Source organism: Bos mutus, chromosome 26 (assembly GCF_027580195.1).
Source record: "Bos mutus isolate GX-2022 chromosome 26, NWIPB_WYAK_1.1, whole genome shotgun sequence".
Lineage (NCBI taxonomy): Eukaryota > Metazoa > Chordata > Mammalia > Artiodactyla > Bovidae > Bos > Bos mutus.
In genome coordinates, this window is record NC_091642.1 from 35,183,453 (window position 1) to 35,198,813 (window position 15,361).

Here is a 15,361-nt window from a genome sequence, read left to right on the forward strand (position 1 = left end):
CTCCCTTCTCCTGGGTCCTGGTGCACACAAGATTTTGTTTGTGCCCTCCAAGAGTCAGTTTCCCCAGGCCTATGAAAGTTCTGGTGGCTCTATGGTGGGGTTAATGGTGACCTCCTCCAGGAGAGCTTGTGCCGTACCCAGGTCTACTGTACCCAGAGCTCCTGCCCCTGCAGCAGTCCTCTGGTGACCTGTATCTCCGCAGGAGATACTCAAAACACAGTTCTTCTCAGTCTCTGGGGGTTTTTGGCTTCTGGTGCACCCAGTGTTTGTTTGGGCACTCTGAGCCTCTCTGGAAGGTATGAGGTTTGATTCTAAATTGATTTTGCCCCTCCAACGGTCTTCCTGGGCTTTTCCTTTGCCCTTGCCCTTGGACATGGGGCCTCTCCTCAAAGTTGCTTCAGTACCATGCAGGCGCTGGAGAAGACTCTAAACATGGACATCACCAGATGGTCAATACTGATCCAGACTGATTACATTCTTTGCAGGCAAAGATGGAAAAGCTCTATACAGTCAGCAAAAACAAGACTGGGATATGACTGTGGCTCAGATCATGAACTCCTTATTGCCAAATTCAGAGTTATATTGAAGAAAGTAGGGAAAACCACTAGACCATTCATGTATGACCTAAATCAAATCCCTTATGATTATACAATGAAAGTGACAAATAGATTCAAGGAACTAAATCTGATAGAGTGCCTGATAAACTATGGATGGAGGTTCATGACACTGTACAGGAGGCAGTGATCAAGACCATTCCCAAGAAAATGAAATGCAAAAAGGCAAAATGGTTGTCTGACCAGGCCTTACAAATAGCTGTGAAAAGAAGAGAAGCAAAAGGCAAAGAATAAAATGAAAGATACACCCTTTTGAATGCAGAGTTCCAAAGAATAGTAAGGAGAGGCAAGAAAGCCTTCCTCAGTGATCAAAGCAATAAAACAAAGAAAAACGATAGGCTAGGAAAGACCAAAGATCTCTTCAAGAAAATTAGAGATACCAGGGGAACACTTCATGCAAAGATAGGCACAATAAAGTACAGAAATGGTATAGACCCAAAGAAGCAGAATATATTAAGAAGAGGTGGCAAGAATGCACATAAGAAGTATATAAAACAGTTCTTCATGACCCAGATAACCATGATGGTGTGGTCACTCATCTAGACCCAGACATCCTGGAATGCAAAGTCAAGCGGGCCTTAGAAAGAAAGCATCACAATGACAAAACTAGTGGAGGTGATGGAATCCCTGTTGAGCTATTTCAAATCCTAAAAGATGATACTGTGATAGTGCTGCACTCAATATGCCAGTAAATTTGGAAAACTCAGCAATGGCCACAGGACTGAAAAAGGTCAGGTTTTATTCCAATACCAAAGAAAGGCAATGCCAACGAATGCTCCAACTACCACACAATTGCACCCATTTCACATGCTAGCAAAGTAATGCTCAAAATTCTCCAAACCAGGCTTCAAAGGCACGTGAACTGTGAACTTCCAGCTGTTCAAGCTGGATTCAGAAAAGGCAGAGGAACCAGAGATCAAACTACCAAAATCCATTGGATCATTGAAAAAGCAACGGAGTTCCAGAAAAACATCTATTTCTGCTTTATTGACTATGCCAAAGCCTTTGACCGTATGGATCACAATAAACTGTGGAAAATTCTGAAAGAGACGGGAATATCAGACCACCTTACCTGCCTCCTGAGAAATCTGTATGCATGTCAAGATGCAACAGTTAGAACTGCACATGGAGCAACAGACTGGTTCCTAATCAGGAAAGGAGTACGTCAAGGCTGTATATTGTCACCCTGCTTATTTAACCTACATGCAGAGTACATCATGAGAAATGCCAGACTCGATAAACCACAAGCTGGAATCAAGATTTCCGGGAGAAATATCAACAACCTCAGACATGCGGATGACACCACCCTTATGGCAGAAAGTGAAGAAAAACTAAAGAGCCTTTCGATGAAAGTGAAAGAGGAGAGTGAAAAAGTTGTCTTAAAACTCAACATTCAGAAAACTAAGATCATGGCATCTGGTCCCATCACTTCATGGCAAATAGATAGGGAAACAATGCAAACAGTGACAAAATTTATTTTGGGGGAGCTCCAAAATCACTGCAGATGGTGACTACGGCTGTGAAATTCAAAGATGCTTGCTCCATGGAAGAAAAATTATGACCAATCTAGACAGCATGTTAAAAAGCAGAGACATTATCTTGCCAACAAAGGTTGATCTAGTCAAAGCTATGGTTTTTCCAGTAGTCATGTATGGATGTAGAGCTGGACTATAAAGAAAGCTGAGCACAGAAGAATTGATGCTGTTGAACTGTGGTGTTGGAGAAGACTCTTGGGAGTCACTTGGACAGCAAGGAGATCTAACAAGTCCACCCTAAAGGAAATCAGTCCTGAACATTCATTGGAAGGACTGATGCTGAAGCTGAAACTCCAATACTTTTGCCACTTCATGTGAAGAAATGACTCATTTGAAAAAATCCTGATGCTGGGAAAGGTTGAAGGCAGGAACAGAAGGGGATGACAGAGGATTAGATGGTTTAATGGCAACACTAACTCAATGGACATGAGTTTGAGTAAACTCTGGGTGTTGGTAATGGACAGGGAGCCCAGGTGCTTGCAGTCCATGGGGTCACAAAGAGTCGGACATGACTGAGCAACTGAACTGAACCGAATGATAGGGTTAATAGCAATTTCTCAAGAGGGCACTTGCCAAGAGGCTCCTCCCAGGACTGCTACTACCATTGCCCCTGGACTGTGTGGATCACAATAAACTGTGGAAAATTCTGAAAGAGATGGGAATACCAGACCACCTGATCTGCCTCTTGAGAAATTTGTATGCAGGTCAGGAAGCAACAGTTAGAACTGGACATGGAACAACAGGAAAACTCCAAATAGGAAAAGGAGTATGTCAAGGCTGTATATTGTCACCCTGCTTATTTAACTTATATGCAGAGTACATCATGAGACATGCTGGACTGGAAGAAACACAAGCTGGAATCAAGATTGTCGGGAGAAATATCAATAACCTCAGATATGCAGATGACACCACCCTTATGGCAGAAAGTGAAGAGGAACTAAAAAGCCTCTTGATGAAAGTGAAAGTGGAGAGTGAAAAAGTTGGCTTAAAACTCAACATTCAGAAAACGAAGATCATGGCATCTGGTCCCATCACTTCATGGGAAATAGATGGGGAAACAGTGTCAGACTTTATTTTTCTGGGCTCCAAAATCACTGCAGATGGTGACTGCAGCCATGAAATTAAAAGACGCTTACTCTTTGGAAGGAAAGTTATGACCAACCTAGATAGCATATTCAAAAGCAGAGACATTACTTTGCCAACAAAGGTTCGTCTAGCCAAGGCTATGGTTTTTCCAGTGGTCATGTATGGATGTGAGAGTTGGACTGTGAAGAAGGCTGAGCACCAAAGAATTGATGCTTTTGAACTGTGGTGTTGGAGAAGACTCTTGAGAGTCCCTTGGACTGCAAGGAGATCCAACCAGTCCATTCTGAAGATCAGCCCTGGGATTTCTTTGGAGGGAATGATGCTAAAGCTGAAACTCCAGTACTTTGGCCACCTCATGCGAAGAGTTGACTCATTGGAAAAGACTCTGATGCTGGCAGGGATTGGCGCAAGAGGAGAAGCGGACGACAGAGGATGAGATGGCTGGATGGCATCACTGACTCAATGGACGTGAGTCTGAGTGAACTCTGGGAGTTGGTGATGGACAGGGAGGCCTGGCGTGCTGTGATTCATGGGGTCGCAAAGAGTCGGACACGACTGAGCGACTGATCTGATCTGATCTATGTTGCTGCAAGTAGAATTATTTTGTTCTTTCTATGGCTGAGTAATAGTCCATTGTATATATGTATCGCATCCTTTTTATCCATTCCTCTGTTGATGGACATTTAGGTAGATTTCATGTCCTGGCAACTGTAAATAGTGCTGCAGTGAACATTGGGGTGCATGTTATTTTTTGAATTATTTTCTATGAGTATATGCCCAGGAGTGGGATTACTTGATCATATGATAGCTCTATTTTTAGATTTTTAAGAAACCTCCATACTGTACTTCATAGTGGCTGTACCAATTTATATTCCCATCAACAGTATAAGAGAGTTCTCTTTTCTTTCCATCCTCTCCAGCATTTAGTGTTTGTAGATTTTGATAATGGCCCTTCTTACCAGTGTGAAGTGACAATTTATGATAGTTTTGATTTGCATTTCTCTAATAACTAGTGATGTTGAGTATCTCTTCGTGTGTTCTTTGACCTTCTGTATGTCTTCTTTGGAGAAATGTCCATTTAGATCTTGTGCCCATTTTTGGATTTTTTTTTTTTATATTGAGCTGCATGAGCTTTTTGTATATTTTGGAGATTAATCACTTGTCAGTTGCTTTCTTTGCGAATATTTTCTCCTATTTTGTGAGTTGTCTTTGTTTTGTTTATGGTTAGCTTTGCTGTGCAAAAGATCCCAATGCCTCTGATCTCACCAGTAAGTAATCATTCCAAGTCTCAACCAATTTTTTTCTTAACAAAAGCACCTTATTTTCTGTGAGCTTCAATTGTAATTTTTAAGTTTTTTTTAAGCTTTTTTTTTTTTTTTGCCAAGTTGTGAGGTGTGCAGGACCTTAGATCCTTGACCAGGAATGGAACCTGTGCCCCCTGCAGTGGAAGTATGGAGACCTAACAAATGGATCTCCAGGGAATTCCCACCAATCATAATTCTGACAAACAATTTATGTAGCTCTGCAGTTTTTTGCCTTTATAAGCTTCTCCCATTTGGTAATCTGGTGGGACTCAATTCAAGTGCTTCTTGAAACTGTGTCTCCTGGGCTGCAGTCCTAATAAAACTCAATTAGACACATCTTTATTTCAACGAGGTTTCTGTTCTTGTAATTCTTGGTTAACACTAACATAATTCAAGCATCTTAAATGACCAAACACAAATTGATTAACTAACTAAATTACATGAAATCTTCCCCTTTCCTCTAAAAATAATAAAATAAAATAAACAGAGATTATTTTTTCATACTTTTCAAATGAGTGAAATGAAGCCTCTGGGAGAGCAGGAGAGCTTTCCAGGGTCACACAGCTATATTTAATAAAACTAGGATTGAAACTGAGATCTTCTGGTGCCCATTTCTAGCACTCAGTTATTACCAAAGAAGAAAAACTTTAGTAAAAAATCAAACTAAACTGCCGCCAACACAATCAATTAGTTCAGTTTAGTTGCTCAGTCATGTCTGACTCTTTACAACCAAATAGCCTGCAGCACACTAGGCTTCTCTGTTCATCACCAACTCCTGGAGCTTACTCAAACTCATGTCCATCAAGTTGGTGATGCCATCCAGCCATCTGATTGCCATCCCCTTCCCCTTCCTCCTACAATCTTTTCCAGCATCAGGCTCTTTTCCAATGAGTCAATTCCTCGCATCAGGCAGCCAAAGTATTGGAGCTTCAGATTCAGTATCAGTCCTTCCAGTGAATATTCAGGACTGATTGCCTTTAAGAGTGACTGGTTTGATCACCTTGCAGCCCAAAGGACTCTGAAGTATCTTCTCTAACACCACAGTTTAAAAGCATCAACTTTTCAAAGCTCAGTTTCTTTATGGTCCATCTCTCACATCCATTCATGACCACTGAAAAAATCATAGCCTTGATTAGACAGACTTTTGTTGGCAAAGTAATGCCTCTACTTTTTAATATGCTGTCTAGGTTGGTCATAACTTTTCATCCAAGGAGAAAGTGCCTTTGAATTTCATGGCTGCAGTCACCATCAGTGGTGATTTTGGAGTCCCCCCTCCCCCCCAAAAAAATAAAGTTTGTCACTGTTTCCATTGTTTCCCCATCTATTTGACATGAAGTGATGGGACCAGATGCCATGATCTTAGTTTTTTGAATGGTGAGCTTTCAGCCAGGTTTTTACTCTCTTTCACTTTCAAGAGGCTCTTTAGTTTCTCTTCACTTTCTGCCATAAGGGTGGTGTCATTTGCTTTTCTGAGGTTATTGATATTTCTCCCAGCAATCTTGACTTCAGCTTGTGCTTCATCCAGTCCAGCATTTGGCATGATGTACTCTGCATATAAGTTAAATAAGCAGGGTGACAATATACAGCCTTGACATACTCCTTTCCATTTTGAACCAGTTCATTGTTTCATGTCTAGTTCTAACTGTTGCTTCTTGACCTGCATACAGATTTCTTAAGATTGGTCAGATAGTCTGGTATTCCCATCTCTCAAATAATTTTCCACAGTTTATTGTGATCCACACAGTCAAAGGCTTTGGCACAGTCAATAAAGCAGAAGTAGATTACTTTCTGGAACTCTCTTGCTTCTTTTATGTACCAATGTATGTTGGCAATTTGATCTCTGGTTCCCCTGCCTTTTCTAAATCCAGCTTGAACAGCTGGAAGTTCTTGGTTCATGTACTGTTGAAGCCTGGCTTGGAGAATTTTGAGCATTACCTTGCTAGCGTGTGAGACAAGTGCAATTGTGCAGTAGTTTGAGTATTCTTTGGCATTGCCTTTCTTTGGGATTGGATGAAAACTGACCTTTTCCAGTCCTGTGGTCACTGTGGAGTTTTCCAAATTTGTATATTGAATGCAGTGCTTTAACAGTGTCATCTTTTAAGATTTTAAATAGCTCAACTGGGATTCCATCACCTCTACTAGCTTTGTTTGTAGTGATGCTTCCTAAGGCCCACTTGACTTCACATTCAAGGATGTCTGGCTTTAGGTGAGTGATCACACCATCATGGTTATCTGGTCATGAAGATCTTTTTTGTATAGTTCTTCTGTGTATTCTTGCCACCTCTTCTTAATATCTTCTGCTTCTGTTGTGTCCATACCATTTCTGTCCTTTATTGTGCCCATCTTCACATGAAATGTTACCTTGGTATCACTAATTTTCTCGAGGAGATCTCTAGTCTTCCCCATTCTATTGTTTTCTTCTATTTCTTTACATTTATCACTGAGGAAGCCTTTCTTGTCTCTCCTTACTATTCTTTGGAACTCTGCATTCAGATGAGTATATCTTTTCTTTCCTCCCTTGCCTTTCACTTCTCTTCTTTTCTCAGCTCTTTGTAAGGCCTCCTCAGACAACCATTTTGCTTCTTAGAATTTCTTTTTCTTGAGGATGGTCTTGATCACAGCTTCCTGTACATTGTCATAAACCTCCATACATAGTTCTTCAGGCACTCTGAAGATCTAATCTCTTGAATCTATTTGTCACTTCCACTGTATAATCGTAAGAGATTTGATTTAGTTCATACCTAAATGGTCTAGTGGTTTACCCTACTTTTTTCACTTTAAGTCTGAATTTTGTGACTAGGAGTTCATGATCTGAGCCACAGTCAGCACCTGGTCTTGTTTTTGCTGACTGTATAGAGTTTCTCATTTTCAGCTGCAAAGAATATAATCAGTCTAATTTTGGTATTGATGATCTGGTGATATCCATGTGAAGAGTCGTCTCTTGTGTTGTTGGAAGAGGGTTTGGTATGACCAGTGCATCCTGTTGGCAAAACTCTATTAGCCTTTGTCCTGCTTCATTTTGTACTACCTTGCCAAACTTGTTTGTTATTTTAGATATCTCTTGACTTTGTACTTTTGCATTCCAGTCCCCTATGATGAAAGGACATCATTTTTTGGTGTTAGTTCTAGAAGGTCTTTTGCTGCTGCTGCTGCTGCTAAGTCACTTCAGTCATGTTCGACTCTGTGCGACCCCATAAACGGCAGCCCACCAGGCTCCCATCCCTGGGATTCTCCAGGCAAGAATACTGGAGTGGGTTGCCATTTCCTTCTCCAATGCATGAAAGTGAAAAGTGAAAGTGAAGTCCCTCAGTCGTGTCCTACTCTTAGCGACCCCATGGACTGCAGCCTACCAGGCTCCTCCGTCCATGGGATTTTCCAGGCAAGAGTACTGGAGTGGGGTGCCATTGCCTTCTCCGAGAAGGTCTTTTAGGTCATCATAAAACCATTCAACTTCAGCTTCTTCAGAATTAGTGATGGGGCATAGACTTGGATTATGGTAATATTGAATGGGTTGCCTTGGAAATGAACAGAGATCATTCTCTCATTTCTGAGATTGCATCCAGATAATCACGATGATGTGATCACTCACCTGGAGCCAGACATCCTAGAATGTGAAGTCAAGTGGGCCTTAGAAAGCATCACTACAAACAAAGCTAGTGGAGGTGATGAAATCCCAGTTGAGCTATTTCAAATCCTAAAAGATGATGCTGTGAAAGTACTGCACTCAATATGTCAGCAAATTTGGAGAACTCAGCAGTGGTCACAGGACTGGAAAAGGTCAGTTTTACTTCCAATCCCAAAGAAAGGCAGTGCCAAAGAATGTTCAAACTACCGCACATTTGCGCTCATCTCACATGCTAGTAAAGTAATGTTCAAAATTCTCCAAGCCAGGCAGGCTTCAGCAATACGTGAATCCTGAACTTCCTGATGTTCAAGCTGGTTTTAGAAAAGGCAGAGGAATGAGAGATCAAATTGCCAACATCTGCTGGATCATCGAAAAAGCAAGAGAGTTCCAGAAAAACATCTATTTCTGCTTTATTGACTATGCCAAAGCCTTTGACTGTGTGGATCACAGTAAACTGTGGAAAATTCAGAAACAGATGGGAATACCAGACAGCCTGACCTGCCTCTTGAGAAACCTATATGCAGGTCAGGAAGCAACAGTTAGAACTGGACATAGAACAACAGACTGGTTCCAAATAAGAAAAGGAGTACGTCAAGGCTGTATATTGTCACCCTGCTTATTTAACTTATATTCAGAGTACATCAGAAACTCTGGGCTGGAGGAAGCACAAGCTGGAATCACGATTGCCGGGAGAAATATCAATAACCTCAGATATGCAGATGACACCACCCTATGGCAGAAAGTGAAGAAGAATTAAAGAGCCTCTTGATGAAAGTGAAAGAGGAAAGTGAAAAAGCTTGGTTAAAGCTCAACATTCAGAAAACTAAGATCATGGCATCCGGTCCCATCATTTCATTACAAATAGATGGGGAAACGATGGAAACAGTGGCAGACTTTATTTTCTTGGGCTCCAAAATTATTGCAGATGTTGATGAAGTCCTAAAATTAAAAGACGCTTCCTCCTTGGAAGGAAAGTTATGACCAATCTGAGAGCATATTAAAAAGCAAAGACAGTACTTTGTCAACAAAGTTCTGTCTAGCCAAGGCTATGGTTTTTCCAGCATTCATGTATGGCTGTGAGAGTTGGACTATAAAGAAAACTGAGTGCAGAAGAATTGATGCATTTGAAATGTGGTGTTGGAGGAGACTCTTGAGAGTTCCTTGGACTGAAAGGAAAACCAACCAGTCCATCCTAAATATCAGTCCCGGGTGTTCATTGGAAGGACTGATGTTGAATCTGAAACTCCAATACTTTGGCCACCTGATGCGAAGAGCTCACTCATTTGAAAAGATCCTGATGATAGGAAAGATTGAGGGAGGGAGAAGGGTTGACAGAGGATGAAATGGTTGGATGGCATCACCAACTCAATGGACATGGGTTTGGGAAAACTCCAAGATTTGGTGATAGACAGGGAGGCCTGACATGCTGCAATTCATGGGGTCACAAAGAATCGAACACGACTGAGCAACTGAACTGAACTGAACTGTATTTCAGACTCTTTTGTTGTCTATGAGGTCTACTCCATTTTGTCTAAGGGATTCTTGCTGACAGTAGTAGATATAATGGCAATCTGAATTAAATTCACCCATTCCAGTCCATTTTAGTTCACTGATTTCTAAAATATCGATGTTCACCCTTGCCATTTCCTATTTGACCACTTCCAATTTACCTTGATTCATGGTTCTAACAATCCCAGTTCCTATGCATAAATTATTGTTCTTTATAGCATCAAACTTTACTTTCATCACCAGTCACATCCACAACTGGGAATTGTTTTTGCTTTGGCTTCATCCTTCATTCTTTCAGGAGTTATTTCTCCACAATTCTCAGTAGCATTTTGGGCACCTGCCAACCTGGGCCATTCATAATAATAAACAAGCAATAAGCAGTCTATGATAAAGAATTAAAGTGAAAGTGAAAGTCATTCAATCATGTCCAACTCTTTGTGACCCCATGGACTATACAGTCCTTGGAATTCTCTAGGTCAGAATACTGGAGTGGGTAGCCTTTCCTTTCTCCAGGGGATCTTCCCAACCCAGAGATCGAAGCCAGGTCTCCCACATTGCAGGCAGATTCTTTAACAGCTGAGCCACAAGGGAAGCCCATAATACAGAATAGAAGAGTATTATCTGTGTCAAACTGAGAACTATAGCCCAGGAGACAGTCTCTCAGTAGCCTTGAGAAACTGCTCCAGACAAGGATGGTTTCATCACAGTTTTCTATCTCATCAGAGGAAAGGTCATACATCAAACATGACAGGGGTACATACCTTCAAGGTTTGAAAAGAGACAGATTAGCATTTACACAACGAGGTAGTGTGACCTCGGCATCTGAGAAGGAAACCTTATCTTCAATGGACTACTAGTATGAGTACCATAGGAAGGGAGGCATTTTACCCCTATTTTCAAAGTGAACATTCTTTACTTCTGAATTTTATCTTCTTTTCATTAATGGTTAAAGTAGATGTACAACATATGATAAAGCCATAAGACAGGCTCTTCTAGTTATCCTAAAGTTCAGGTTAAATCATGTATAAGCAGAATGACTTCCCTGCATCTCAATTCATGATAATTTCTTCAATCATCTCCAAACATGTTACTCTGAATGTACACCCCACTGACTGTTCACAAAAACTAGACTGCATATTAAATAGATGCCTCTTGACTCCAAGGATTAAAGGGTCATAGATTCTCAAGAGAGAAAATAAAAGATAGGAATTCTCCCCTCTCCATCACTGCAGAGGTGAAACTTGCTCAGGTACTAAGGAAAGAGCCAATCTCAATATTTTAGTGGGGACAGTTTGAAAAACTATGGCTCAAGCCTCCTAGCAGCCTTCAGACACACAATTGCTTCTGTTCTTTTGAAGTCTGTGTTTGTCAGAAATAATAGAATGAAGTATGCACAGTGTTAACAAAAATCTAGAAAATGAAGACCTGATTAAAATTAAAAAGTGTTTATTGGAGGTTTGTTAGTACTGTACCCTAGGAGACAAAGACACAAGAAACACTTGAATTGTGCTTCCCTGGACTACAAAATAGGGGAAACTTATAAGTGTGAAGATTGCAAAGTTACAGTTAGTAACATGAGTTGTTTATCAAGATGTATAATTGACGGTGGAAAGAAGTAAGTGTTCTTACTGAAAAAGTATTGGTTGGTGTCTCAAATGGTTGCACAGTTAAAAGGGGAGACCTTGAGAATACGAAGATGCAGCTGGTATGTGTTGTTCTGAATAGGGCTAGTCCTGTCCTTGGGTTTGGATCAGGTCAAAGAAATGCCAAGTTCTCAGTGATACAAAGACATACCCAAGACCACATCCCCAAAAGCCCACTGACTCCATTTTTGTATGTCTGAACTGTAATTATTCCTTTATAATATCAATTTATCATCAAGAGCAAGGAAGGGAGATTTTACATAGAACAACAGGTGTGGATTCAGTGGAGGATGGGAGACAAGGATTTCATTAAACTGATGCTCAGCACAGAACTACCAGACATGCAGACCTGAACAGGAGAGGATAGTTAGTGGTCATGAAGATCTAAATATCACTGGGATGGTAAACATCACTAGATCACTAATGCTGGTACTTTACAAACATATATTCTACAAAGATATCTTCATATTAGTTTAAGGTGATAAGTGTATTTATTTCTAAGGACTTTTAGTAAGGAAAAAAATAAGTTTCTGTCAAGACCTAATTACAAAATGTTTTGTTCCTAATGTTTGCATGGATTCATGTTTTATTCCTCATGTAACTGAGAATTGGCATACCCGTGATAACTCTTTGGATTCTTTCAATTACCTCTTCCTGAGACACTCACGCTTCTCTCTAAGCAAACATTCAATTCTCCAGGTGCTGATTATGTACTATGACTCAATATTTTGTCATTTATTCGAGTAATGATTTTCCAAATATATCAATTTGGTTAATAATTACAGCATCAGTTGAATAAAATGAGGGTCAGAGAAGTTTAGCTTTGTATATGAACTTTAAACTTTACTGACTCCAAGACTCTGTGTAATATTTATTTAGGACAAAGAGAATCAGTAATTTTCTGCCTAACTCACACAGCTTTATACTGTAAAAGAGGTACACCAGTTTATTTTGGATCAAACAAATTTTGTCACTTTCTCTAGAGCAATCATTTTATTCTTTGGGGAAATATTGTCCTTGTTCTGTCCCACTTCCCCTCTGTTGAAGCCCATTTCCTTTTACAGAATTAAAGAGTCAAATGTAACTTAGAAATACAAGGAATCTCTGAGATCAATTAGTCTAATCTTTATCTCTCCTAAAGAGCAATTGGTGAGATAGTGTCATCACTGTGTTAGTACAAGACCTTGTCTTACAAACTCTAGTTTCCCAACTTTCAGTTCATTGGCACTGCACATCAAATAGCATTTCCATTGCTTTTCAAATGATCAGGAGGTCATCAACATCAAGCCCTCCATTGTCACAGACTAATGAAAACCAGTTCGACTAGTTTGACTAGAGTTGTGGATTAGGGATTTTTTTTTATTAATACAATTTTTTAGAACAGTTTAGGTTCACAACAAAACTAACCAGAATGTACATAGTTCTCACACCACACTTCTCCCACCCAATACAGTCTCTGCTACCACCAACAACCCTCACCAGCGTTGTATATTTGTCACTATTGGTGAAACAACATTGATACATTATAAACCAAAAGTCCATAAATAACATTAGGGCTCACTCATAATTTTGAGACTTCTATGGATTTTGACCACTGCGTAATGACATGTATTCACCACTAAAATAATACAGAATAGTTTCACTGCCTTAAAAACTGTCTGTACTTCATCTATTCATCCATCCATCTACCCAAGACCCTGATAACCACTGATTTTTTAATTTTCTCCAAAGTTTTCCCTTTTCTAAAACATTATAGAGTTGGACAATAATGGCATGAAGTCTTTACATACATTTCTTTCACATAGTAACATTCAGCATGTCTTTTCCTGGCTCGATACTACATTTCTTTCTATGAGTGAACAGTATTCCATTGCACTGATGTATCACAGTTTGTTTATACATTCACCAATTGAAGTATTTCTTGGGTGTTTCCAAGTTTTGATATAAACATGAATAAGGTAACTATAACTACTTGGTTAATGAGTAAACATAAATATCATTTTGCTCATACACATACATTTATGAATAAAGCAACTATAAATGTTCATGTGCAAGTAAGCAAGGGAATTCCAGAAAAACATCTATTTCTGTAAAGCCTTTGACTGTGTGGATCACAACAAATTGGAAAATTCTTAAAGAAATGGGAATACCAGAGCAGCTTACCTATCTCCAAAGGAACCTGTATGCAAGTCAAGAAACAACAGTTAGAGCTAGACTTGAAACAACTGATTGGTTCAAAACTGTGAAGGGAGTAAGACAAGGCTGTAGATTGTTACCCTACTTATTTAACTTATATGCAGAATACATCATGGGAAATGCTGGGCTGGATCAATCACAATCTGGAATCAAGATTGCCTGGAGAAAAATCAACAACCTCAGATATGCAGATGTTGCTACCCTAATGGCAGAAAGTGAAGGAGAACTAAAGGGCCTCTTGATGAAGGTGAAAGAGGAGAGTGAAAAAGTTGGCTTAAAACTCAACATTCAAAAAACGAAGATCATGGCATCAGCGGATGCCATGCCAAATGGAAACTGACAGACTTTGTTTTCTTGGTCTCCAAAATCACTGAAGATGGTGACTGCAGCCATGAAAGTCAAAGATGCTTGCTCCTTGGAAGAAAAGCTGTAACAAACCTAGATAGCATATTAAAAAGCAAAGACATCATTTGCTGACACAGGTTCATCTAGTCAAAGCTATGGTTTTTCCAGTAGTCATGTATGGATGTGAGAGGTGAATCATAAAGAAAGCTGAGGGCCAAAGAATTGATGCTTTTGAACTGTAGTGCTGTAGAAAACTCTTGAGAGTCCCTTGGACTGCAAGGAGATCAAACCAGTCAATCCTAAAGGAAATCAACCCTGAATGCTCATTGGAAGGACTGATGCTGAAGCTGAAGCTTCAGTACTTTGGCCACCTGATGTGAAGAGCCGACTCACTGCAAAAGACCATGATGCTTGGAAAGACTGAGGGCAGGAGAAGGGTGAAACAGAGGATGTGATGGTTGGATCGCATCATTGACTCAGTGGACATGAGTTTGAGCAAACTCTGGGAGATAGTGAAGGACAGGAACGCCTGGCATGTCCCAGAACAACCACAAATCACATGTGCATTAGGCAAACATTCTATCCCAGTCTGTTGCTTATTATTCCCTTGGCTGTGTGTTTCACAAAGCAGAAGTTTTTAACTTTAATGAAATCCAAGTTATCAATTCTTTAATGGATGATGATTTTAATGATGTATTTAAAAGGTAATCATCAAACTCAAAGTAATCAGATTTTCTCCTTATGGTGTCTTTTAAAAGTTTTGCATTCTGCATTGAGTTCTATGATCCATTGTTGAGTTAATTTTTGTAAAGTATATAACATCTGTGTGTAGACCTTTTTTTTTTTTTGCATATAAGTGTCCTGCTGTTTATCAAGTCAAGGAAGTTCCCTCCTTATTCCTGCTTTCCAGAGAATTTTTATCCTGAATGACTTTTATTTTGCCAAATTGTTTTCTACATCTATTAGTATCATCATGTTGATTTCTCTTCTTTAACCTGTTGCTATTGAACCTTAATTGATCCAAATGATGGATCAATCTTGCATACATAAAGTAAATCCCACTTGGTCATAGGCTATAAATCTTTTTATATATTCCTGAATTCTATTTGCTGTTTTCCTAAAAGCTATACTGAATTCTTTAGTGACTAGATCATAATAGTCCATGGATTTGTGCTTAATTCTTAGCTGCAGCTGCTGCTAGGTCGCATCAGTCAAGTCCAACCCCACGGACAGCAGCCCACCAGACTCCCCCGTCCCTGGGATTGTCCAGGCAAGAACACTGGAGTGGGTTACCATTTCGTTCTCCAATGAATGAAAGTGAAAAGTGAAAGTGAAGTCGCTCAGTCGTGTCTGACTCTTAGCAACCCCATGGACTGCAGCCCACCAGGCTCCTCCATCCATGGGATTTTCCAGGCAAGAGTACTGGAATGGGTCGCCAGTGCCTTCTCCGTAGTTGTTAGAGAATCACTGATTTCTTTTGGCAATGGCTTGTTGCCTTCATTTT